We start from the raw sequence: 23,377 nt of genomic DNA on the forward strand, positions 1-23,377 counted from the left end.
AGAAAAAGCACAAGCTGCTAGCCTGCGGGATTACATTCAACACGACGCAACCAGGAGTTAAAACACGCGGCGGAACAATACAGCATTTGAGCAAACGGCATTTATATAATTCTTGACAACACATGTGCTTCAGCAGATGTTACTTTAGAGATGGCTGAGCCTGTATTACGTTTTCTTGCGAAAAAAAGGGACACTAACACCATGGGCCTGGAGGGCTCCCCGGTGGAGGAGACACCCACTGCTTTCTTTCTGCTTCCGGTAAAGTGCCGTTTTTACCACAGCTTGGGGGCAAAAGCCTCCTTTTTTTTTGACCACACTATGCCCAAGGCCAACAGCACGCCCTGTATTTTTGTTCCAAAACACTCCAGGTTTTAGTTTTGCCTCACATTTTCTTCTTTATAAGCACTATGCGCACAGAAAAGCTGTGCTCCTGCCCATGGAAGCTCAACGCTGCTGTAGCAAAACAGGAAACCCGCCAAGGCAAGCGCTTCCTACTGAGCGCGCACAAGACGGGCTCAGCCACAGCGACCGCGCGAGTTTTCAGAGAGGGGGGGGGTTGGGGCGGAGCTCCAGCGCTGACTGACAGCGCGCCGAGAAAGCCGGGATCGGCCGCAGCTGCCGCGTTTTCTGCGTGGCGCGCGAGACTGCCGCGCGCAGTCCTCCTTTCGCTACCTTCAACTGATTATTATTATTACCGCAACAATAATGTAGTCGGTAGTTCGCGTTCCATGTTTTTGCAGGTGATTTAATGTTTAAATGAAAAATAAATATCACCACGTAAAATTAGCCGCATTTAAATTAAGCATCCCTTAAAAATACCTTGATTTTTTTCAGTTAGGCTAACAAAATCAGTTTGGCAGGGCTGACGTGAGAACCTAAGTTTAAAAGTATGACTGAAAAGGGTGCACGCTGGAGCCTCTTTGAACATAAGCAAGCTGGTGCTGGCGTAGTGGTTGGAGTAAACGCCGTAGGTTCGATTCCCACCTCCAGACAGCCGTACTACCGTAAATAGTTCCAGTACAATAACCCAGTTGTATAAGTGGCTAAATAACTGTAAGCAGCTTAACATTGTATGTCGCTGTGAAGGAAACTGCGAAAGTCTGGAGAATGCATTTTATCTCCATTAATAAATGCAAAAAAACCCATCACGGTATCCGCACCGGAAGAACGGCCTGGTCGCACGCGCCCGCGGGATCCCGCGTAAAATCCGCAGCGCGCGCCTCCAGTTCAGCGAAGTTCCGAAGAGCAAGAAGCAGCGCAAGGAGAGACGCAATCAATGCCATCGCAGTAAACAACTGAGCTCTGAGGCAACGCATAAATTACTGATAACTATTCAAGCGTTGTCTGTTAAATGCACACACATATAAGGGGGGAAAAAAAAAAAAAAAAAAAAAACCCTTACCCGAATGTAAGATCGTTATAAAACAGGTCACTTCTGAAACCTGCTAAAATACAGCCCTACCAGTATAAGCTGTAAGGCACGCCTAGTATCGCTGCTTTTTAAACTCACGTGTTTTTTTTTTAACCTTTAGTTTCTCTACGGAGAAAGTCAAGAAAGAGGGAAAAATTTTCACACATTTTAGTATCACATTATCTTTTTACTTCGCAGACTTCCTTAAATAGGCCACTTGCATGGGGGGGAATCTAACTATATATTGTGTAATTCATGCATAACCTTGGGGGGGGTAATCATGATTAACATTCCTCTGCAGCACCAAGGGCAAGCTGGGATTTCTGTGAATGTGCCTCCACCGCGTGGGCTGGATGCAGCATCATTAGCCCCGGGTCCGATCGGTCCGATCCACTCGGATTGGACTCGACGACTCGGACTGATAGGAGGCTCCACCACCGGGAAGCCAATTTTGCTTCTGTGAGGAGCCTCGTATCTTAATTGCTCGGTTTTAACCACATTTGGAATAAAATTGACGGATTTAAGGCTTCCTGCTCAGTTCAGGACTCCCTTGTCACGCTCTTCCTTTGCTCGCTTCGGCAGATTTGAGGTCTGCCGGGTAAAGAGCTGGACTTGTTCGAAGAAATGCAAGACCCCCTCTGGGAACTGCTTTTGTATCCCTGATGGATGGATAGATGGATGGATGGATAGATACATGCCCAATTCTAGCTGAGCAGGCCTACAGGGGCACAAGAAGAACTTTGTGAGCTATAGTCCGCAAATCACATTGCACAGAAGCATCTGTAAGCAAGTAAGTAATGTAAAAAGTTTAGTCAACACCCCGTTGTAGGCCGGCTTACAATATCGACTCAAGTAAGATTAAGTCAACAATGCACACAGTGTGTCTAGGATAAAATAGCTGGACTTTGATCAGGACAACGGAGAAGCTCCACAGCTCAGGAGACCTCAATCCTGTGCTACATTTGCACCCTTGCAGAGCTGCCCAGCGCTTTAGGAATTATTACTAAAAACACAGACTGCAAGGACATTCAGTCCCAAAGAACCAGTAGGGTATGGGCTCATGGAGCTACGCATGAGGCCAGCAGAGGACATTCACAAACCTGCTTTTCGCAGAGCTCTGCCAACGAACCACTTAAAGTACAATCAGTACATTCATAAGAGGGCATTTTTACCAAAGGAACAAAAACAGCAAAACGCTTAAATCCCCAACGAAAAGCCCGAAAGCATGACTCCGGATAATTCTTATAATTTAGAGCAAAGCAGAGATTTCCACCGGGAACTGAAGTTTCAGAAAACCTTTCACCTTTAGGTGCACATGAGTAGCTACAGGAAGTGCTGGAAACTCCCCCGACAGAGGCCGTGACTACCTTCTGCAGAGCTTCCCACTGATCTGTAATGCACCAACCAGGTGTTATGGCTTGGTGGGTAACAAACCAACCATGTAACCAAAAGGACACGGGCTCGGACTCCACATGAAGCTCTCACTCTTATAACGCTATGCCGTGAGGCTTCACTAAACATCTGGCTGCATGAACTAACAGTATAAACGGCACATTTTATATCTTAGGATCGAAAGGAAATGCTAAACAAATGAACCACTGATGAGCATTGCCTGTCGCTCATCTTGGACCTTCATTTATTTCCATATGCGGCAAAGCTGACTGGCTCTCACGATTCGCACCCCGACACCACCGGATCACATGGCATGTCTGAAAAAGATGGAGATGGCCTTCGGGGATGGACCACGCAGGTTCCTGGCAACCCTTCCCACCTCTGACATTTCAGCAGCATTAAATGTTTAATTATGGAAATGTGAGCATGAGCCAACAATCAAGCCCACCCCCTCCAATCGGCTCCTTAATGGGGTCTAATTAAAGTTTGATCCTGTAAGCAGAATAGAGATGTAGGTCGTCGGTAGGGGGGGCACTTTGATGTTCTAATTAACAGAGCAACGGAGACAGTGGAAGAGAGAACGGGAGAGGCTCGGGTCCCCCATGGCTCTGGGAAACCGGCTGACAGCCTGGAGGTCGGGACTCGCCGGGAGCTCCGGGGCTGAGGACACCCGCTCTCGGTGCAGTCGGCGAAGGCCCGGAGTTGGAGCCTTTGAGCGAAACCCAAAGACGCCAGAAATCGGAAACACAGACACAACGGAGATGCTTATGGGGCAGGTGTTACGCAGGATACGTAAAAACATGAGTTCGACAGCCAGAATAGCATTAGTTCGAAGTAAACACACAATGGTCACACACAGCCTAGCATTTAATAGAGTAAAATATATATAGACTTCATAGCCCCTGCATTATTTCTGTCACGGTTTCCCTTATTGCACAGCACAATTTCTCAACCGCACCTCCCGCAAAGAAAACTGTGGCAAAACACTGCTTCCCTGACCACATGCGCGCTACGCTTTAATGGAGGACACACTCCTAAGAGTCCCCATGTACTCTCGGTGATACAGCAGGGAACGCGCTCTCTTCCTTCGATCTTCGACCGCGTACTCTACGGTTCAGAAGAGGGCACGCCCCTTCCGCAGCCACGCGCGCTCTCCGGTCCCACGAATCGAGCTCCTTCCACTTTGCACCTTTTGGGGAAGAACGCAGCGCGCCTCATTTCCTGAATGAAGACATCCTGCGATACAGATTAAATTACTTCACTGACCACACTTTTACCTCATCTCACTTCTGTGCTACAGGATAAACACCTGGCAAACTGAGATCTCATCTTTTAGTATCCAGATGACATATAAAAAGTTTGGAGGGGTTATTGAAGATGAGCATTTTTTTTTTTTTTTTAAATACAAATGTCACATGCCTATATATAGCCTGCTGCTAATTGAGTCAGTTGCGTAACGCACAGACTTCTAACCGCAACTCCAGGGCGTACATGAACAGTTATTATAAACGTATGTGTGGGGGGGGGGGGGCCCTCGCTCGGCTCTCCCTTCTGCGGTCGCAAACGGAGGAAACTTTGGCAGACCGAGCGAGACGCGCACACGATGCACAGGACGCCGTTACAACAGGGAATTCAGACCCAGCTTCAACAGGCGAGTAAAACCGCTGGTTCTCAAGAAGCAGCAGGTGGCGCAGCGGTCAAGAACCCGAGTTCAAATCCCACCGATAACTTCAAATCCGAGTTAGAGTACCCTTTGAGCAAGGTACTTACCTTGAAGTGATGCGGTACAGATTACCCAGCTATATAAAAGGGTACATCACTTTAAGATACACATCAAGTTGAAAGATGATTTGGAGAAAACAGTCAACTAAACAACTAATCCTCCCCCCCCCCCCCACTAACAAGGGTTGTTTAGTGGGGCTACCAGCAGTGGTCTCCAGCTCTGAGCTTCTTTCCACTTTCCTGCACACACACTTTTTCCACCACCAGGCAGCTGCACTTAAAAGAAAAAGACAAAGCAAGTTCTCTCACCTGCTGCCTCCACGCCCAGCCTCTTCCTGTCTGTGCACACACCTCATATGCTCACACACTTCGCCCCTCCCATGGCTCATCCTGTCATTTCCTTTCCGACACACCGGTGCGGCTTGCGGGAAAACGCCTTCGGTACAGTGAGCCGACTGGTATAAGTTACGCGACACCCGAGGACGGCATCAGCCCGCATCCCGCCCGCGGTCCTTCTGCAGCGCACTGATGCTAATTCAGTCAGTGTCTCACAAAATGGGGGGTGGGGGGGGGTGGAGAGTACACCACCCGGTGATCTCGCACGCACACAGACACACACCTACAGAAGTTCGCGCATGCATCAAACAGCTGCGCACACACATATAGCGGATACAGATCATACCAGAGACGGCATCCCGAAAACGTAACAGATAAATCCACGCAGAGGCCAGGCTGTGCACGAAAGATTCGTGACACACAGCTTCATACACTATGTCATGACCCAACACAGAGCTGGTCCTGAGCAACTCTCTAAAGGAAACTAAGCAGTGAAACAAGAAACACCCTTTACTTTGACTTGGACACTTACACATCTGTGCCCTGCGACTAAAGTGCGGTTATCTGTGATCTCTGGCTCGCTGCGAGTGCAGCCCGTTTTGTAACATTTTACCCAGGCACACCCCAGACAGAGCGCACGCCGAAGGGGCGTGACCGTGGTACGCAAGGACAGCTGGCGCTTCGGTGGTACTTCTTCAAAATCCTGGGGTCTTGACATCCTTTGGCGGGTGTCAAAGCGAAGCTTGCTGGCATCTGAATCGGCACCGCAGGCGAACGGACGGGTCACCGGGAACGTTCCGGGTTCGACGGCGAGAGCGCGCGCGGGCCCGCGGAGTAGCGCGTCATCTATCCCATCCGGCAGGACCCGATGTCAAGTCGCCGCATCCCCAACAGCGTAAACCACAGGAAGGAAGCAGGCTATTAAAAATAAGGACATGGTTACACATGCAGAATCCATGAAGAGCGTACACTTATAGGAAATTAGCCCCGTTTCCCCCCACCCCGTCACGAGGCATTTCTTAAATTTGAGCAGGAAGTCCGCCAACATGTTTTCCCAACCCTTCTGCAGCAATCCCCAAAGATATAGGGCACTTGTTCTGTTTTATGAGAAGTACTTGACCCCCTTCCAATTTTCTCTATTTTTCCCCCAGACAATTTTAATCAGATCTTTTTTGCCATTTTCTAGTAGGTGTAGGGTATCGATAGAGCCCGAGTGAGAAGAGGTGACATCACGATAGTGGTTTGCGCCGCCTTTAGCCGCAATGACCGCAACCGCGTGCTCCCTGTAGCTGTTGACCAGCCTCCCATCACTGTGGATCAATTCTGGCCAACTTCTCCATTCGCACCTGCTTTCGCTCACATCTGCAGGTCTTCAAGCAGGAACGGCTCTTTTCAGGTCTTGCCACAACTCCTGAGATTCAGGTGAGAAGATTGACTAAGCAACTCCATCCATAGCTTTAATTTAGTTGATTTAGTTATTCTCACGTTGATTTGCTTGTATGTTTGGGATCATTGTCTTGCTGCATTTCAGCTTCATCTCGCAGGCTAACAGCCAGAGATTAAGTTTTCCGATACGAAGGCGAAATCAGTTTCTTCAGAGATGGATCCGTTCGAATGCTACTGGAACTGACAAAATGATGTCACGTTTAATATAGACGTAGCAAACCTGTATCTCATTTCAAATCGGTCCTAAAGGAGACTTGCAAGCGGGTGGCGTGTTGCAGAAAGACATTCGTGTTAACGTGTCCTTGCATCTCGACAACGGATGGCACGCAAAGGCGAGCATCAGTGTTCGGCATAAGATTCAAAGGATAACATTCCACCGTCTCCCTAAATCTCAGCCCTTGCAAATGTAGCCGCCGACTCGTTAAGAATTTACTCTCCGATTTGCATAGGTAAACCAGTTTTGGCCAAAATTTACCCGGTAAAATGTGCCTCCGAGTCCGCGAGAGCTCTGCGCTCTTGCCGTTTGCAAGATGTCCGAAAAGCAAATCGCAGGAAAGAGAACGTGGCCAGGAACACCTGGAGGGCTAACGATCCGTGGCTTCTCTTTTTCTCCACTGCTGCGTCAGTTCTTTGCTTTTTCCAGGATGTTCCCCCACCATCTATAATGCTGTCTGAAGCATACGCACGCACACGCACACACGCTGGCTCATTAAGAAAAACAAACACTTCTCTTGTTCCTACATCTCTCTCTGTGAATGTATTTCTATTTCACGTATAACCCATCCATTTTTTTTTCTTCCCCAAACCTTGAGATTTTGCTTAAATCAACTGACGAGTTTCTCTATTTACACAGCTGGATATTTTTATCATATCCATTTAGTGCAAGTACTTTGCCAAGAGTACAACAGCAAGGCCTCTGGTGAGATTGAAAACCTGGCCCATACTGGCCCACAGTAAAAATGTCTAACTCAGTTGCATCTCATGTATGCTCTCAGAGATGCACACACACACACACACACACACACACACACACCTCTGCATTTTATCATCATGCACATGATGGTGTTTATCAGCAGGAGGCTCAAAACCAGTCCTGATAGACTGATTAATTGGCCTCGGTCCATGCATTCCCCATCAGTGGTCGAGTGTGCGAGAGGGGGTGTGTGTGTGTGTGTGTGTGTGTGTGTGTGTGAGCGACTGAGCCATTGTGCCAGCCAGGGTGACCTCTGCACGCTGTTATAGGCCACACTCAGCCATCACCATTACCGCTAAAAGGACAGCAAACTGGGCCACCTGTCCACCATGCAACGATAACGTACCATTTCAACAATCGATTTACACAACAAGCGAGGATGCGAGTTTTACTCCGTTTCATTTAACTAAACCTCATCCACTAAAACAGCATGAGAATACTCGGGTCATTTCTCGTCTGATAGGGAACACAGGAAGCAGAACGAGCGTCTCCATTCTGTCTGCGACGCTGCTGATTGCGGCGGGAATTCAGGGCGCTGCCCTGCGGCGGCTGAAGGCTGGGGCACGAAGCTCAAAACTGGGCTCTTTTTCCTAGCCTTCCAGGGTGAGCAAGGAGACCGGAGACTGCGTCTCTGCCGTCTGACCCAGGGGCTTCCACGCCACGACTCCTCTTCTTCCCTACTCTGCGGATTTTTAATCGAGGCTTTTTATGTCCCGTGAACGTCAAATCACAGCAAAAAAAAAAAAAAAAAAAAAAAAAAAAAAAAAAAAGACCTCTCCCCGGGCGTCTGCCGTCGTGTGCAAAATAAAACGGGTTATTTCATTGCTTAGCAAACAGCTTTATTGATTCAGAAGCAACAACTGATGAGGAAGGAAAAAGCTAGAGATAGTGACGCCCTGGGCCACTCCCCCCCCATAAATTAATGGCGCCTCCTCACACCTCCGAACCCAAGCGCTTGCTCAGTTAGACACTGACCGCTGCCAAACCGCATCTGTTACGGAGGATAAATTATTCAGCAGGACACAGAAATGTCATCCCAGGAAGCCAAGCACGCTGACATTTTCACTCCGTTTCACATCTGTGGCCGCCGCGCTGCTTGTGCTACGTTCTCGCAAGAAAGTCACGGGCATAAAACGGGTAGACCCGAGGATAGCGGGACCGTGGCAAGAAACCAGGGAACCGGAGGGGGTCTCGCACGCCAGCTCACGCAGAAGACCATGGCCCCTTTCCAACATGTGGCAACCACTGTTGGGTTCCAAAACCCCAAAGTCCTGCCAAGGACAGTATTTAACGAGGGATTTCTGGGATCTGGAACGCGTGACAATAGTTGATTCCGTTAATAATTCAGCTCCGCTCTGGCGGCGAGCCTGTCCGTCGCTGAGCCGAAGGAAAAAAGGAAAGAAAAGCCCGAAGAGTTGACCCGTCTGAGGCGAGAGGCCCACTCAACGCAAGGGATGACCGAGAGACAACCGCAGCCCACTTTTCCTGTTATCCCTTGGGCAAAGGGATCCTGGTCGTACGCAGCAATTGAAAGACCCAAAGAGGGACTATGGGTACCGCAAAAGTGATTTTTTTTTCCCCCCACCCCCCCATCTTTAGATCACACTGAGAAGATCCATTTTTACAGGACTTAATGGGACACAAACAAATTAAGGTGTTTAACTGACAGGCCATAAAGGGGCCAGGAACGATAAAAAGGTTGCAACTGGTCACGGGGCGGTTAGGAGCGGTCAGTGCTGGCTGTCAGTGAGCCACAGGACATGTTTCCTGGTCTGTTGTCTCAACCAACAAGTAGCAAAGTGGTTAGGGTACCAACTCAGGAGCATCCCACCTTAAAGCGAAAGACTGCTGTGTGGTTATTACTTCCATAACACACACAGACACCTTATAAATTAGCAACACCAAAGTAGGGTGCGCGACATGTCCCCCCCCCCCCACGATCCCCCGTACTCATCACCTCCGCCAGACCATTCGGTCTGTTTTACGCTGAACATCCCCAATTTTAAACTGCACTCTCCCTGGCACACGAGGTACCGTAGCATCGCTTGCCGGATGTCTCCCGGGCAGCCTCCATTTCCGAACAGCGCTGAGAAAACGTGCCACCGGCGATCAGTACGCCGCGAACGTGCAGCTGTACCGGGATCAAACCAAGTAAGAGAGCGAAAGCAGGGTGCGAGCGAACCGCCGCATTGAGCATCAGTTCTCGAAACCTCTACAAACGTTAAACGCACACTACGCTCATCTGCTTTCACTCGCATATCGCGTCGATATAGTAACAATTATTACACGGTCAATTGTGAAAGACGGCGGCTCTTTCGTGGCCCGTTACACATCTAGCCCCGAGTGACACAGACTGGCCAGTCCAGGTAAATCACCGACCAAAACGGCTCCGATGCGGACGGCTCGCCCGCGGCGCTGCCGCACAAGGGCTCTCTCGTGGAATGCGGCCGCACGACGACTTCATGCCAGTACGACAACTTCTTTATCGTTATCAAACATCTGTGAGTCTTGCTTAATCTCTGATGCGCTGTAATGTTATGACAGCTCTGCTGCACATGGCATTATAGCAGCCCTGCTCTGCTGTATAAGGCCAATAGTGACACCCTTAAATTACTGGGAGAAATATCAGTCGCTAAATGAGCACTCGGTAGCACATGGCAGGTCCTGCTGCTTCTACATTTACTTATTTAGCTGACACTTTTCTCAAAAGCAACCTACAACTGTTTACCCATTTGTACAGCTGGGTAATTTTACTGGAGCAAGTTAAGGCAAATATCTTGCTCGAGGGTACTACAGCCGGAGATGAGATTCGAACCTGCGACCTTTGGGTTCAAAGGCAGGAGCGTAAGCACTCTGCTACCCGCTTGGGTCTTAGGTTCAGCTAAAGGTGACACTTTTTGGCCCTGAACATGCTCTAAACCGCTTAAAGCTCAGTGTATCTCAACAAATTCCAGGTAACACTTGTATTTATTTAGCCGACAGCTTCCTCCAGAGAAGAAAAACCACGGTAGGCTTCTACGCTACTTACTGTTATTTGGGCAGCATGGTGCCGCTGTGGTCTCACAACGCCTGGGTGGTGCGAGAGGACAGACATGGGTTCAAGCCCCACTCAGTCTATGTCAAATCTGCCTGTTCTCCCAGTGTCTGCCTGGGTTTCCTCCCACACTCCAAAGACAAGCTCTTCAGATTCCTCCGCAGTGTGAGAGTGACAGAGAGAGTGTGTTCCACTGATGTATGGATGAGTGACCCACTGTAAGTAGTGCATCTAGCAGTGCAAGTCACCTCGGTAAATAAGGTGTGTGGGCTGATAACACTACATAGAGTTTATGGGAAGGCGCTCTGGAGAAAAGCATCCGCATAAATAAATGTACTTGCCCATTTATACACCCGATTACTTGTACTGTAATTCTGGGTAAGGACTTCGCTCAAGGCTACTACAGCAGGATTCGAACCAAGGTTCTTGCTTTGCAAGGTGATGGCTCTACGCAGTGCATTCCATGCTTTTTATAGCTGTATTATCAGGCTTTCTAAGGTTGAGTGTCAGCAAATTCTGACATCGAGAAGCAGGGAATTAAGAGTATGTAGGCTGCTTGTAGGCCTTGCGGAACGAGGGAAGGGAGTAATTTAAAGTATGATGAACGCTGGACTGGCAGGGGCAACAGTAACAGTCATGCTGTTAGACAACCGCACTGGAACAAATGTGTCCCAAAGAGGACATCTTACACGCGCTGATTGTCGTTAGTCCTCGTCACCCGAAAACCCACGGTGGGATAACTGAAGACGGACACAGCGCCACCCGGCAGCGATGTTGCCGCAGTACGTTTGCCTTCATAGAACAGAAATAAGTCTGAAGTCATTTCACGGTGCAAACGCACAATACTGACACATAGAGCTGAGAATACAGCACCCGCTGAGGCTTTCTCAAGGTAGACACACACACACACAAGGGGCCACCATCACACCACACAGACACTGTCAGGGGCACAATAGTCTCCATGAGCCCTGGTGTTACGCCTGGTGCCATGGCAGCAGGAAAATAACATTAACAAGCCGTCGTTTTGGAGTCCGGGTGAGGGTAAGGGAGACCAGCTGGAGTCCCGGCCCCTCGCAGAATTGAAAAGATCGGGAATGTCCAAGGTCCCAAGGCGGAGTCGATCCCTTGGTCCGAGATGCGGTCCCTTCGGGCCTCAGCACGGTGCGTGGGGAGTCCGGATGAGCGCGAGTCATCCAGCTCTGCTCTTCCTTCCAGCAAGCACGGGAAGCCTGAGCGACCGAGGGTAATGCAGACGGAGAACAGACGAGCAAGGAAGCCACTTGTTATTTATTCAGTTTTACCTTTGTTTAATTTAATTATGCTGACTTGAGCTCCACAACTGCCGAGGGGAAAGGGAGGTGGGGCTTCCCAGAAAAGGATCAGTGTTTCCTTCCCTTCATCCTCTTCGCTATGCACAGGCGTGTGTGTGTGTGTGTGTGTGTGTGTGTGTGTGTGTGTGTGTGTGGCTGGCATGCCTCAGTGCAAAAAAATTCTTACCGATTTATTATGTATAATGGAAGTAGTTAACCTTTCTGCAAATACTCCCCCCCCACCTTTTTATTTTCAATAGTAAAGTGCAATTAGATGTACGGAGAGAGGGGCAAGATAGGCAAATTAATCATTCATGAAAAGATGACAAGTTCATTTACACAGACCCATGAAAAAGGTGTTCCATATGAAAGTAACGACAGGAGGAAGGACAGTAGCTAACAGAGCATCAGCGAGGGGATCGAAACCCTCCGCTTTCGCTTTCCATTTCGGCGCGTAGCGGTTCCCACGTTCTCATCCGATTTCTGCAAACGACCTGTGCCGCACCCGGCAGGGGGCCACGCCGGAGCGACAGAGACGCGCGGGCCTCGCAACCACATCCGCTAATCTCCGACGCTCGGCGAAGAGGGCGGCGCCTCGAAGGAAACGGCCCTAGCCCCCCCCCCCCGCGGCAGCACCCACCCCCCAGGGGTAGGCAGCGAGATGCAAAGTGGCCTCCAATGCTCGTTTTCTGCTGCACCAAGACGGAAAATAACCATCGCTGTTTTTTCAGCACCGGAGCAGCTTCATCTGGTCTTCCAAATAGGGAAGCGCCACCACCACCACCACGAGCACCAGCATCAGCACCAAACACTGCTCTGCTTCTGCAAAAATAAGATGAGCACCACTCCAAATAATAACCTTACCAAACTACTGCTTACTAAAGCAACTGAATCCCCATCCAGCAAGCAGGCCCTTAAAAACAACAACACCCTTGACAAATATTAAATGTTTCATCATCCTGATACTTTGTCCTGTCTGGAATATCTACAGTTCATAAATCGTTTGAAACATCACTATATCCTGGTAGACACGCCGAACACACGAATGTCCAAGGATATTAAGAGCGAACATGAACATCCATCCATTAGCAGGAACCGCTTGTGCAACGCAGAGTCGCGGCGATGCAGAGTGCGTCCCTGAAGCGCGTGGTGCGAGGCAGGGTAAACCGTGGGACGGCACATCTGTTAGAAGAACGTCCAGGAATGCACGCAAACAAAGCGTATGGATGGCGGCTGTTGCTGGCACCAGGCTGCCCTACTGCCATAGCACTCACACTTTACTCCTCTTTGGTTTCCTTTGCTGCCAGAATGCCGGACTTCCAAAGGAGACGGACAGCAGTTTAACTGTCGAGACACAACCGGAAGGTTGCTGGTTCATTCCCGACGTGGATTACCTTGTACCCTTGAGAGAAGCCTTCACTCAGGTGTTTCATAGACCGTATGTACAATAAGTGACACACAAATAGATGGTTAATGGCACATGAAATAGTCCAACACTTGTACAAGACTGAAAACGCTGCGGAAAAATCCAGAAACGCTATGGAGCAGCAACGGCAGAAGGCTGTTGCGAGTGCAGCCGCGTCTCAGACGAAAACGCCACCACATCCTTCGGCGAACGCCTCCGACAGACCTCACCGAGAGGGTCCGTGACACAGACCCCTTCCTGTTCGTGGGTACGAGGTCTTTCGCTCTCAGAGCAGCAGCAGCAGCACACCCCCCCCCCCCCACCCACCCACCGCTGGCCTCCTGCACAAGCCCTGTTTCGATCTGGATTTCTAACAGTCCACGGTTCAATTAAGAGTGCTGCTTCATCCCGTCTGTGCTCGTTTCCTGTTGCCATAAGGAGGTCCGCTGCTGGCCGGTCCAACTCGGTGTGGATGCGTGGCTGCGTGAGCGTGTCAAACGCACGTTGCATCAGAGGACCTTGTAGGGTCATGTGCAGCATCCTATTTAAAACAGCCACTTTCCTGTGTTGCCGCAAGGGCCGGTGCGTGGGGGCAACTCAACTAGGGGTCTCGTACCACGTTCACGAGAATCGGGGAGCATTTGTGGCTTTCCCCTCTGTGTAGTAATCCGCCGCCCCAAGAAAAAAACCCACAAGATCACAACTGCAACGGACCCAGGTTCATATACTTTGCGTTTCATCCTCTTGTTTATCTCTTATTTATTTGTATTCCTGGAATTCGTGCAACTGGCATCCCATCCACGGTTCACCCTACTTCGCACCATGTGCTTCAGGGGTACACCGTGGATCACGGTAACTCTGGGTTGGACAAATGGTTACGCTCCCGGACCCTCGACCAAGGTGCTTTGCCTGAACCGAGAGAGAATTACCCAGCCGCAAAAACAGACAGACAATCACTGGGAAGCAGCTTAATGTACAAACCTCACACTAAGTCACCACCAAGGAAACCATCATGTGAACAAGAAGCAACAACATGCTCCTGTCTGATGATAGCGTGTTACCTTTAAACACAAAATGTTACCATGTTTTACCAATGTTTTCTAAATGCCTTAATTCAGGAGAGGATTTCTGCTCAGTGTGGGACGTTCTTTGTGCACTACTGGCATTTTCATCCGTTCCCCCAGTCTTCTCCTTCAAAGGAAAAATGTTGCCAGGCCCATCGATTGTAGTTAGCTTGTTGTCATGGTTTCTTCCATGCGTTCACTTGCCAACGGAGCGGAGGAAAACCACCCGGGCTGCTGCGTCGGTCCCGCTGCCTGGCGGCTTACACACAGCGCACGTGAGCAGGAGTCAAGTGGCAATGCTGGGAAGTGACTCGCTAATCATCGATCTTCAAAAAAATTAGAGAAAAAGACCAACAAAAAAAGGTGTGATGCTAGCTGGGGGCATTCCAGCCCTAGTGTCAAATTCTGAACCCCATTCTCTCACAGACACACACACACACACACACACACACACACACACACAGTGAAAACGCTTGTCCTGAGCAGGGTCATGGGGAGCCAGAGCCTAACCGGGCAACACAAGGCGCAAGGCTGGAGGGGGAACACCCAGGACAGGACTCCAGTCCACCACAAGGTACCCCAAGCGGGACTCGAACCCCAGACCCGCCAGAGAGCAGAACTCTGTCAAACCCGCTGTGCCACCGCACCCCTTTTCAGGGGAAGCAAAAAAAAAAAAAAAAAAAAAAAAAATCTATGAGCACAACTACCAAGAGTGAGATACGCTGCCCGAATTGGTCAAAGCCAAACTGTGTAAACAAGTAACGATAAAATTAATCATTTACATGTGCTTAAGAGGAGGTAGGTTAAAGCAAATAAACACGAACGGCAACAGGGTAAACACGAGACACGATCCAGCGGACTCAGTGGAACATGACATGATCACACACGAGTGCATAACGAGGGGGTGTGAACTCAATTCACCCGGGACCGGTCCATAAATTTTCCGTGAGAGACAGCGGGAGGTGCCCTGCAGCTGAAAAACAAAGCAAATAAAAATAAAGAAAAGAATTTTTTTTTTTTTTTTTTTTTTTTTTTAAATCTCCAGATGCCCGAAAGCCCCTCGGGCGCGCCGGTCCCCATGTCCCGCGAAAGCCTTCGCGAACGTCTCCTCGGTCCCCCCGGGACACGGCGACACCATTTCTGTCCTCGGAAATATGACTTTAATCTTGCGGGACAGAAGAGCTGAAAAACAACCCTTCCTGTTGAGAACGGCAGAAGTGAGTTTCCCCCCCCCTTTGACAAATTCAAGGCTCCGTTCACAAGCCCTCGTAAATCAAACCGAACCTCTGTAACGCTACATTACGACGTTCGTGACGGCGGAGAAATGAGTCGATACCGCGACCCGAACGATGCATTTGCTCACGTGTTCCGGTTGCGTTTCACAGCATCACGGAGAAGCCACCCCGAGCCCCGGATCTCGCCAACTGACAAGACCCGCAAAAAGGCGGAAACAAACGTCTCGGGACGTACCCATACTTGAGAGGCCCCGGCTCAGCTGAGCGAGAGAGAAAAAAAAAAAAAAAAAACCCTGTTGCAGAACAGCAGGAAGCCGCTCAAGTGTGTTTGGGAAGCGAGCGATCGCCCGGCGTGGACTTCATCCGGAACTCAGACTGCCGGTGCGCTGGTTACAGAGCGGTCAGTTTGTCCGTCCGGTCAGTGCCCTTCGTCGCCCTGCACAAGCCCTCGGGCATCTTCTCAGCCACCATCAGCAACATCCACGCCTTGCTCTTGGATCCTTACTGACAGCGCTTAAACCGCTGCCTTCGCCAGCAATCGAACGTTAAGACGGAGCGTCACACGGCCCACTGGAATTAGGCAATTGAGGGTTCGAGTGCATTTAAAAATCCAAACCCTCAAGCTAATCGCTCGAACCCAACTTCAAACCCATCCTGGCCCTGAAATGATAAACAAATAATCAATTACTAAACACACAAAAAAATCCCCCCAAAAAAAGTTTTGGAAACATCGGTGCCGGAAACGCAGGTTGGAGGAAACGCGTTTGCCGCAGAACCGATATAACCATTGGCTTTTCCGCCCGTTTCCGGTGTAAACGACGGGGCTGCGGAAAGGCGCGTACGCGCTGCCCGAAACCTCCGACGCGCTCAAGGTTGTACGTGTCGAGACGCGACGAAATTTACGCGGCGCGAACCCTGAAGCACGTTCCCGTCCGCCTCAACACTCTTCAGCAACAAACTGCCGAACCGTCAAGACATAAAAGTGAAGAACTTCACTGCTTGGGTGGAGGTTCGGGGTGGAAACGCATCCTGATGGTTCACAGGTCTCTCGCGTCATCCTGCCAATCGCAAGGATCTTCCCGGACGCCTGACCCCCCCCCCAGCAGAGACTAATCTCAGCATATGGACGGCGTCAACCTGAACAAGAGGAAGGAAGAGATGTAGACGGGGCGGCACAGAGGCACAGCGCTGCTGTCTCGCAGCGCCTGGGTGGTGCGAGAGAACACGGGTTCACTCCCTGCTCAGTCTGTGTGGAGTTTGCATATTCTCCTTGTGTTTGTGTGGGTTTCCTCCGGGTGCTCTGGTTTCCTCCCACACTCCAAAGACAGGCTGTTTGGGTTCCCCCATAGTGTACGAGTGACAGAGAGTGTTCCACTGATGTATGGATGAGTGACCCAGCATAAGTGGTGTATCTAGCAGTGTAAGTCACCACGGTGAATAAGGTGTGTGGGCTGGTGGCACTACATAGTATCCGTTGTAAGTTGCTTTGGAGAAAAGCGTCTGCTAAGTGAATAAATGTAAATGTAGACGGCGATGCCAAGAGGTGTAAAGGGGAGGAGGAGACGGATGGTGAAGAGCTATGAATGGGATCCTTGAGGATGAGATGGAATGGAATGAACGCGCGAGATGAACGGTGCGGATGTGGATATGAACATGAGTACGGATGGCGGAGGAATGACGGGACGTGTCCGCAGGACGTGCGGACGGCGATGTGGACGACAGGAGGACGGCAAAGGGAAAGGCTCCTTTCCTCCTCTGCAGCCCAAAACGCTCTGCTGATTGGTTCCGCTCCTCGGTTGCCGAGAAAGCTGCGGTCCGGCGAAGGTGCGCCGAGGGTCGAGAAATCGTCAGTCTCCGCATCAAATACCACAGCTATATTTAGTGGTTAGAGCTGCTGCTTTTGGACTGAAACGTCACAGATTCAAATCTCACCTCCAGCTGTAGGACCCTTGAGCAAGGTCCTTACTCAAAATTTAAATAGCAGGTCACTTTGGAGAAATGCGCCGTCGGGCGACGTAAAACCCGCTGGTACTGCACTACACCAGGGTCATCCTCCCTACGGTACACAAAGCCACGCTTTTCAGCATCACTCCTGCACCGAGGTCTGAGCGTTACAAGACTTCACAACACGGTAACAATTACCCGCTCGCCCCACTTCTCAACTTCAAAACGGCCGCATTCGTCAGGGGCACTTTCATTAGGAATAAACCTTTTTGCAGCATTAATGGTTTTACTGGCCAGCAACAATGTGGATCCAAATGCAGAACGGCAGGGGAGGATTTCATTCACTCCGCAACGAGGATTAATGAGACTAATGGATTTCCGCTGCCCTGGAATGGAAATGCGAGAGGGAGGATATTAACCACTGCAAATCCCAGAATGCCTTGCCACACCGCCTTGGGAAATATGCCTTTAAAATAATAATGTGCAGGGCTGACCACAACGTTTACTGCTCCTCTCCATTTACCAGGGAGGTCTATAACTGCGCCAAGTGTTTTTTACACGCATCTCAAGTCGTTAAGTCATTAAACACACCTTAATTATCACCGGCAGCTGATTGGCTGTGCCTTTCCCTCCCGCATACAACCTCCCCTAATTTCCCCGGGTCCTCCAAGTGCATCAGTCTCTCATATGACCTATCCGGTTTAATTGAAATTACGCTCGCACGCTTTCCGATTTTTAAAGCGGCGTTCGGGTGTAGACGCACATCGTTTGCCAGCGGCAGTAGCTGAAGCGAGGGAAGACGATAAGGGCAGAAAGACGGCCGGTCCAAAGACGACCTGCTCCGCCGAACCCATTCCCTCCAGCGAATGATTCCAATAGCAAAAAGGGATGATTTGAAAGAAAATCCTCCTGTAATTAAAACCAGACTGAAACTTTACTGCGATATATTTTTAAATACCTGAGCGATACCTTTACACGAAGCAAATGAAGAAAACCCATCAGCAGTGTCAGTGAGGTGTGGGCCAGTTAAAGCAATTACCTTGCAATCAAAATGTGGGCAGGTAGTTATGCTAAACGGGGGGGGGGGGGGGGGGAGATTACCCAGCTGTATAAATGGGTAAATCACAGATACGTTACCATACAAACCTAACAAGTGTCAGCTAAACGAAGACACACGCAAACACCACAACGTGACAAATTTTGTTGATTTTTTCCCCCCCATTCCATTTTGTTATATTAAACTTACATATAGTACAAACCAACGCCAAGAGTATGTCAGTTTTTAGAAAAAAATACTGAACGTTCTTGAAATCTAATTCTGGAACCGGGTTCCAAGTGCCAAATATTCCGGTGCCTTTTAGGATCCGGAAATTTCTAGAACGTTCTGGTGCCTGCGAGCATCGGCCAATGCCGGCAAAGTACCAAACCAAAACTGATTCTGGAACACAGAGGTACTTTTGTAATCAGTAAATTTTAATCATGATCAAGGGGGGGGACCCAACACAACTAAAAACCCTGAAACATTTTGTTGCCTTGTGTAATAAAACAAAAAAAAAAAAAAAAAAAAAAAAAAAAATAGTTCTGAAAGCTTACATTTCTCCACGTTATTAAATCCCAACTCAAATGCGACCTGAGCCGAAGCCCCGCCCACGTTCTCGGAAGCCCGGGCGGTCAGGGCAGCCTGCAGGCCGAGGTCGCTCGCTTCACCTGGGAGGTCCCCGCGGAAACGCGCCGTTCGCGGACACGCATTGCGCAACTTCCCGTCCGACCGACTCCGCCGCGCCGCTTGACCTCACGGGCGGCACTCGAAACGAGCGAGGCCTTCACGCCGTACGACCGCTGTCGCTCGGCCGAAGCCGTCAGCCACCTGGAAGCTGAGAAAACTTGCTTCCGACTCCATCCTCCCCACGGCTGCGAGAAAGGAAGAGTCGCTTCGATTAACCCTCTCCGCCTCGCTCTTCGTCGCATGAGCATCGTCCCAACATCGTCCACGTATCCCTTCGTAAGATGCGCTGGATTTGGGCTTCGAAAGCCTTTTTCACCACACGTTGCTGAAGAGAGCTTCTCGTGTCACTTCCTCTCAGCCCCACAGCCTTGCGACACGTCGTACAGAGACGCGCTCTCCGATACCGCAGCGATCGTGCACGTTGGGGACCGCAGCCGTTCCGCGAGAGGCCGTCAAGCTTCGGCTCACGCCGGACAGCGAGAACGACCGTTCGGCGCCCAGCTCTTTTTCCATCAAGCAGAGGCGCACCAAGTTTTGCAAGTGGAAAATGTGGTCCGCGCTCACGAGCAGCCACCGCATCTAAAACGCTGTACGTTCGCAATATCGAATGAAGGGGGGGAGGATCGGATAACAAACCACTGAAAATATCGTGAACCCACACTTTTTTTAGGCTGGTAGCGTAGTGGTTAAAGCTGTTGCCTTCAGACCCAAAGGTTGCTGGTTCGAATCCCACGTCCAGCTACTGTACCCTAAAAACAGCTCCAGTAAAATTACTCAGCCGTACAACCGGCTAAATAATTGAGGGGTCAATTTGGAGAAAAGCATCAGGCAAACGGAACATAATCTTTTTCAAAACAATATTGTGCACAGAAATAACCTGTGTCGAACGCAAGAGTTACAACGCAACAATTTTAAGTCCTTAGCTATGTCAGTTTCTGCATTGATTACGATTCATTAAAGTTTCGGGATTACAAAAATACCACCACTTCTTCTCCAACGTCGGTTTTAGTTTGATAGTTCACAGCCCCTGAAAGATTCTACAAAGTACCAAAACATCCAAAAAAAGCGTCAGATCCTAAAAGGTACCGGAATATTCCTCGCTTGGAACCCAATCCCAAAATTTGCTAATTTCAAGAACGTGGAATATTTCCCTAGTTCAGACCGTTTGTCAGCTTTTAAACGCCAAAAGCATGTTTAATCTAAGAAAAGTGAATGGAAAATGAAAAAAAAGTCACAAAACATAACTTGTCACATTGTATTATGTATAGCCTCTGGGTTCTTTACAGCGCTGACCCTTGCGCAAGGGCAACAGCTCTCTGGGGGGGGGGAGTCATCGCATCAATTCTGTGCCAACCTTAATGTAACGTTTATTACTTCATCGGCTTATTTGTTTATCGAATCGCAGGCATTGGGCTGATGTGAGTGGAGCTGGCATCTCTCGGCCAGGAAGCGGGGATCATGTGCTTTCCGGCACAGGACGCACAGGGAGTAACGCAGCTGGAGACGAGCCATTAATCGGAGTTTTTTTCTAATGAGATACAAGGGTAGGTATAGATCCGAAGTCAATACTGGACTCCATCCCCCTCTGAGGCAGGGCATCAAGGTTAAGCAGAGGACTCGGTCACGCGCCGCAGCGGGCAGGCTGCGTTCGAAACGAACCGGTCCGAAACGAAAGAAGTGCAAACAAAGACGAGGCAACAGCTGTCTTTCGGACGACACGTGCTCGTAGCCCTTAACCCAACAGAATGTGCTTTTGCTTATGAATACAGCACAAGGGCACACGCTCGTGGGCTTTCCTCGGGCTGCGAGTCCTGTGATACCGATCATGCTCCCCGTCCCATTCGTGCCTTTATTGCTAGCACCTATAACGTTAATCCATCAGTCGTCCACTTGTAAACCGCTCGCAGGGTCGCGGCGGTACGGAATCTATCCTGGGAGCACGGGGCGGGACACCGGCGCGTTGCAGGACGCGCAAGCTCCGCACGGACTGAGCCGGATTCGAACCCGGAGCCCAGGAGCCGTGAGGCACCATCGCTACCCATTACCCACCATGCCACCTTAACCCTAAAACACAAGCGTTCCAGTTATACCTTACTGCAGCATCAGGCTTGAGATACATCCGCTCGGCAGCAGGGATAAAAACGCTTCTACGGGCGTCTGAGCGGCGTTTGAGGCTACAACAGGTATCAGTGGGGCGTTCGATCCAACTATAGGCTGCTCGCTCCAAGCACCCCCATCCCCAGCGCTCAGGCTACAATGAAAGCAGGAGGAGAAACAGATGGGGGGAGGAGAGAGATGTTGCCGCCAGATCCAATGCGTTAACAGTCTGAAGAGACTCTTCACCACGGACAGAAAGGTCAAGAGATTAAGGCGAATAAATTGGCCAGATCATCCCACACTTCCCCGCTCCGGCGTGCAGAGCACGTTTCCCAGATCTGTCGCCACAACAACGGAGGCGCGGCAGCTCCAATCGGCCTGACAACCACCGCTGGCTTTGAAGGCGCACGACATCCTACTGAGCGATATCTAGGTCGACGTCGCGCACTTAACCACGACCAGTAACAGATTTCCACATCACAACGCGAGTCCTTCGCAATCTCTCGTCCGGCCCGCCTCCTGTTTCTCGCTCTCCGTAAACGTTTACTAACCGTCGAAAGAGCCCTCGCTGCAGCACAGCTCACGGAAGAACAATTTACCGCCTCTTACCCCAATCGACTGGTTCGCAGACACCGTACCTCGAAGAAAGAAGCGTTCCGGTACCGGTGACTCAACGGTGCTGCTGCAAGAATTCAGAGGAAACGAGCGACATCATTCCTTTTCTGCAGCCTCCCGCTACTTGTCGTCGATGAACAGAACATAAACAACGAACTCCATGCAGTGTGAAGAACAGACGGCAGATCCTAAAGACAGACAAAGGGCGAGGGCGATTACAGCCTTACAGTCATCAAAATTTCACATGGTACTGAAAGGATCCAGACACCCCAAGCAATACAATATACAGCTTCAACAGATGGAGGGGTGGGAAGGAGCATCCTTGATTCCCCTCACGCACCAATCCAGGGACCGTCTTTCCCTACCTTCCCACTTTGCATGTAGAAACACAAAACTGCTTTAGGAGCTTCAGCAGCACACGTTCCGACAGACATCATCTGCTCCAAACCATGCCGTACCGGGTATCCTAACGATCCTTCAAGGATGCGAGCCTCAAACCGTTGACCTTTTCTGACAATACATCTAAAGAAAAATAAATCCCTGCGATTCCTTTAGAACCTTCTAGTGTGGCTTTTTGGCACAGGGATTGGAGATGGAGCTCAACTTCATTCAGGCCACATCACCTGGGCTTGCACTGCTTTGTGGATGACAATGTACGTGAGGAACAAGGGCTCAGCGGAACCAGCACGGGCAACAGGACATAACTTTCCACCCAAAAACAGGACAGTTCTTCTGCCATCGCCAGCAGACATTTAAACTTGGAGTAACTTTCTGTAACGTGCTCAGGAGAAATCAAAGTAAACCCTTCCACTTTTGCACGTCTGCTTTGTTATGTCTAACTGGAGGAGGAGGCAGACAATGGCTGAACCCCGTCAAGGTTGCTTTAAAAACACAATCAACGTTTTGTTCTCAAAATCTACCCACGTGCAGTTAAATGTAGTCGTTGCAGCTTCGCAGACATTCAGTCACCATGTGAGTGTGAGTAAGGCAAATTCTGGACCCATCCTTCCTGACTGCTCACAGATCTCAACAGATAAAGGCACTGACACCAGTTCAGGAGGCTCTGCAGAAACTTAACTACAGCAGCTACTTCTCTCTCTCTCTCTCTCTCTCACACACAATACACCACAGCGAAGACCACAATTAGACATTTGGTTGGTGTTACACTAAATAATTGTGAAAGCAGTACAGATGCTCCTCGACTTAACAATGGTTCGACTTTACGATGGCGAGTTGGCGATAGACGTTCAGTAGAAACCGTACTTTGAATTTAGATTTTTCTCCCAGGCAAGCGATCTGCGGTGCGATGCTCTTCCGCGATGCTGGGCAGCGACAGCGATCAGCATCTCCTAGTCTGGCATGCAGTTGCTATACAGACAGCCCCCTGTACCTACTTTGTGTATCCATAATGTCACAGAAACACCCATCTATGTCTCCTGCTACTGGTGGTGAGAAGAAGAAGAGGACAAACTCAAGATAATTGCCCAGCATGAAGGCGGCAAGCCCGTAATGGTCATCGCACATATGCAGGCTGTTATGCTCGGTAGGTTAGGTGCATTAAATGCATTTTAGACTTATGATGGGTTTATCAGAACGTGACCTCGTCGTAAGTCGGGGACCACGTATATTCTGTTACAGCTGAAAGCAGCGATTTGCGACAGACATCT

At 49.9% G+C, this 23,377-nt stretch overlaps 1 protein-coding gene across 2 annotated transcripts in view; it reads right to left on the reverse strand.

The window, feature by feature from the left end:
• LOC108933431 (inactive phospholipase C-like protein 2) overlaps positions 1 to 23,377 on the reverse strand; it is a 53,733-nt gene that overhangs the window by 28,699 nt on the left and 1,657 nt on the right. Inside the window, exon 1 of one of the 2 annotated variants that reach the window (XM_018750494.2) lies at positions 15,564 to 15,607. The exons of the other annotated variant lie outside the window; for it this stretch is intronic. The gene's annotated coding sequence lies outside the window, so the exon portion shown is untranslated. Of the gene's footprint in view, positions 1 to 15,563; positions 15,608 to 23,377 lie in introns of those variants that run through there. 2 annotated transcript variants of the gene reach the window in all.

This window comes from Scleropages formosus, chromosome 23, assembly GCF_900964775.1.
Source record: "Scleropages formosus chromosome 23, fSclFor1.1, whole genome shotgun sequence".
Classification (NCBI taxonomy): domain Eukaryota; kingdom Metazoa; phylum Chordata; class Actinopteri; order Osteoglossiformes; family Osteoglossidae; genus Scleropages; species Scleropages formosus.